Source organism: Podarcis bocagei (assembly GCF_964188305.1).
Source record: "Podarcis bocagei genome assembly, chromosome: 9".
Taxonomy (NCBI): domain Eukaryota; kingdom Metazoa; phylum Chordata; class Lepidosauria; order Squamata; family Lacertidae; genus Podarcis; species Podarcis bocagei.
The window spans coordinates 617,999-622,222 of record NC_138134.1 but is presented as its reverse complement, the minus strand read 5'-3'; the positions used below and the strand labels follow the sequence as shown (position 1 = coordinate 622,222).

Below are 4,224 nucleotides of genomic sequence, written 5' to 3'. Positions count from 1 at the left end.
TATTTTATTTTATTATTTTATTGCTATGGCTAGTGGCTGATGTAAATAAAGATTCTTCTGATTCTGAAAAAGGGCTGTCACATGGAGCAAGCTTGTATTCTCGTGCTCTGGAGGGTAGGACTTGAACCAACGGCTTCAAGTTACAAGAAAGGGAATTCCGACTAAACAGCAGGAAGAACTTTCTGACAGTAAGAGCTGTTTGACAGTGGAACAGTCTCTCTTGGGAGGTTGTGGACACTACTTCCTTGGAGGTTTTGAAGCAGAGGTTGAATGGCCATCTGTCATGGATACTTTAGCTGAGATTACTGCATTGCAGGAGGTTGGGCTAGATGACCCTTGGGTCCCTTCCAACTCTAAGATTCTAAGATGTACATTTGTAACACTTATACCAATCCATACCATCTGAGCCATACACCGTCATTGCATGTTGCTGAAGCCTCTTTACTTGCTGAAGGCTATATTCCTTAATCCCACAACAGCTTGCCCTACCTGCACTAGCTCTGAGAGCAAGAGCTACTAGTAAATTGACCATAACAATTTCCTTTCTTAAAATGTAATAAAATGGAGCAGGCATAGGCAAACTTGGCCCTCCAGATGTTTTGGGACTACAATTCCCATCATCCCTAGCTAACGCAACCAGTGGTCAGGGGTGATGGGAGTTGTAGTCCCAAAACATCTGGAGGGCCGAGTTTGCCTATGCCTGAAATGGAGAGACTCCCCCTGCTAAACAAGGATAGGGTTGTTAGTTGCAACCCATTATTCACCCCCTTTTAAATCTGCAGATGAATCAGGAGACTATTCACCTGCAGTTTCTGCTATGGCATTCTGCATGTTTCTGTGGTATGCAACACCTAGAGCCCAGCTTGTGTAAGATGTGATAAGATGACATGCAAGAGGATGGGGATGGGGCAATGGACAGGAGAGCCAAAGATGCATATGTAAAGATAAATAATAATAGGAAATTACTTTTTACACGCCTGGTGACTGCTAAACACAGAAAAATGGCAATACTTAACTGAAGAGAGTTAGAGTTAGCGTCTCTGCTCCTCCACATGCAGCTGCTGGGTGACCTTGGGCTAGTCACACTTCTCTGAAGTCTCTCAGCCCCACTCACCTCACAGAGTGTTTGTTGTGGGGGAGGAAGAAAAAGGAGAATGTTAGCCGCTTTGAAACTCCTTCGGGTAGTGATAAAGCGGGATATCACATCCAAACTCTTCTTAGCAGAGCTGCAATTCTGGGCGCTGCATCTCCTATTTGTGCCTGGCCACTACGCATGCTGGCAGAAGCTGATGGAAGTCGTAGTCCAGCGACTTTTGGAGAACCCCAGGTTCCCCACCCCAGCCAGACAGAGCGAGGTGGCAGGTGCAGGTAGCTTGATTCTGGACTGTGTAACTTCCATGGGTAGGCATGACATCATATTTTTTGAATGCTCTAACAAAATACCTACCTTCCTGTGTAAGCATATATGAGATGCGCAGAACCCTATGCGCGCGCAGAGTCGCTCTCTTCTGCGAGGGAGAAGGCCGCCCCACCTTCGCGCCTGTTGCTGCTGTGGTCGCGCGTGGGCAGGGGCGGCAAGCTGCAGTTCGTCGCCCACGAGAGGCTCCGCTTGGCTTCCGCAGCCCACCCGCACCATCCCTCCGCCAAGGGGCACGAGAGGAAGGCCACTGGGGGAGAAAGGCAGGTGAGGGCGGGGGCGGGGCTGCCCCCTGGGGAGAGCGGGGTCGAGAGAGAGCGGGTGGGAGAGAGAGGGCCAGCCTGGCTCGGCACGTCTCTGCTGGCCCAACGTCGCAGCGCCTCTTCCGCCCTTTCCCCTTCCCTTCCTGTGCTCATGCCTCTCCTCCGCTGGCACCTCCTTCCGGTACCCCTGCCCTCGCCCAACATGGCGGCAGCACAGCCTTTTCCGCCTGTTTCCCTCCCCTTCCTGTCCTCTTGCCTCTCCTCCGGTGGCACCTCCTTCCGGGTACCCCCTGCCCTCGCCCAACATGGCGGCAGCACAGCCTCTTCCGCCCTTCCCCCACCCCTTCCTGTCCTCTTGCCTCTCCTCCGGTGGCACCTCCTTCCGGTACCCCTGCCCTCGCCCAACATGGCTGCAGCACAGCATCTTGCGCCCATTTCCCTCCCCTCCCCTTCCTGTCCTCTTGCCTCTCCTCCGGTGGCACCTCCTTCCGGGAACCCCCTGCCCTCGCCCAACATGGCGGCAAGACAGCCTCTTCTGCCCTTCCCCCTCCCTTTCCTGTCCTCTCGCCTCTCCTCCGGTGGCAGCTCCTTGCGGTACCCCTGCCCTCGCCCAACATGGCGGCAACGCAGCCTCTTCCGCCCGTTTCCCACCCCTCCCCTTCCTGTCCTCTTGCCTCTCCTCCCGTGGCACCTGCTTCCGGTACCCTTGCCCTCGCCCAACATGGCTGCAGCACAGCCTCTTCCGCCCTTCCGAGCTAGGAGTGCAGAAAAAGGTGAAACTCCCATGAAAAGGAGAGGAGTGAGTGAGTGAGTGAGTGAGTGAGTGAGTGAGTGAGACAGGGAGCATCCTAGAATGGTAGAGATGGAAGGGAACCCAAGGGTCATCTAGTCCAACCCTCTGTAAAGAAGCTCAGAGTTACAGTCCCCAGGTCTTCTTTGGGAATTCTATGGGAATTGAGAGTATCTACATTCATGAGCATTCACTTTGAGTGTGCTCATGTTTTTACCTTTTATTGAAAGCGGCCACAAGTGACTTGGTGAGAGCCAGTGTGGTGCAGTGGTTAAGAGCGGTAGTCTTGTAATCTGGGGAACTGGGTTCGCGTCTCCACTCCTCCACATGCAGCTGCTGGGTGACTTTGGGCCAGTCACACTTCTCTGAAGTCTCTCAGCCCCACTCACCTCACAGAGTGTTTGTTGTGGGGGAGGAAGGGAAAGGAGATTGTTAGCCGCTTTGAGACTCCTTAAAGGGAGTGAAAGGCGGGATATCAAATCCAAACTCTTCTTCTTCTTCTTCTTGGGAAACGCAGTCAGATGGGTGGAGTATAAATAATAAAATTATATTGCTCCTGCTGCTGTTCTTTTACTGTAACTCAAGCCCAACCCTATCCCAAACCTTAATCCTAATGCTTACCCTAACTCAAACCTAACCCTCACCCTCACTCTAGTGCTCACTTAACTCTAACCCCAACCCTAATGTTAACTCAAACCCAACCCTATCCTGAACCTAAACCTAATTTAACCCTAAACCTAAACCTAATTTAATCCTAATCCTAAACCTAACCTTAACCCTAACTCTAATTTAAACCTAACACTTGTCTTAACCCTAACCCTGATTGTAATCATTACCCTAACCCTGGCCCTAACCCTAACTCAAACCCAACCCTAACCCTAAAGGAAGAAGAAGAAGAGGGTGCTCATCAATGGTTCCTCTTCATCCTGGAGAAGAGTGACTAGTGGGGTGCCACAGGGTTCTGTCTTGGGCCCGGTCTTATTCAACATCTTTATCAACGACTTGGATGATGGACTCAAGGGCATCCTGATCAAATTTGCAGATGACACCAAACTGGGAGGGGTGGCTAACACCTCAGAGGACAGGATCACACTTCAAAACGACCTTGACAGATTAGAAAACTGGGCCAAAACAAACAAGATGAATTTTAACAGGGAGAAATGTAAAGTATTGCACTTGGGCAAAAAAAATGAGAGGCACAAATACAAGATGGGTGACACCTGGCTTGAGAGCAGTACATGTGAAAAGGATCTAGGAGTCTTGGTTGACCACAAACTTGACATGAGCCAACAGTGTGACGCGGCAGCTAAAAAAGCCAATTCAATTCTGGGCTGCATCAATAGGAGTATAGCATCTAGATCAAGGGAAGTAATAGTGCCACTGTATTCTGCTCTGGTCAGACCTCACCTGGAGTACTGTGTCCAGTTCTGGGCACCACAATTCAAGAAGGACACTGACAAACTGGAACGTGTCCAGAGGAGGGCAACCAAAATGGTCAAAGGCCTGGAAACGATGCCTTATGAGGAACGGCTAAGGGAGCTGGGCATGTTTAGCCTGGAGAAGAGGAGGTTAAGGGGTGATATGATAGCCATGTTCAAATATATAAAAGGATGTCACATAGAGGAGGGAGAAAGGTTGTTTTCTGCTGCTCCAGAGAAGCGGACACGGAGCAATGGATCCAAACTACAAGAAAGAAGATTCCACCTAAACATTAGGAAGAACTTCCTGACAGTAAGAGCTGTTCAACAGTGGAA

The 4,224-nt window shown here is 50.5% G+C and overlaps 1 long non-coding RNA gene across 1 annotated transcript; it reads right to left on the bottom strand.

Moving 5' to 3' along the window:
* Positions 1 to 768: 768 nt before the first annotated feature.
* Positions 769 to 2,712, bottom strand: LOC308594657. The gene is made up of 2 exons (XR_014011531.1): positions 2,418 to 2,712; positions 769 to 1,797 (listed from the first exon to the last, which is right to left on the bottom strand). It is a non-coding gene; the product is annotated as an uncharacterized lncRNA (long non-coding RNA).
* Positions 2,713 to 4,224: the final 1,512 nt, after the last annotated feature.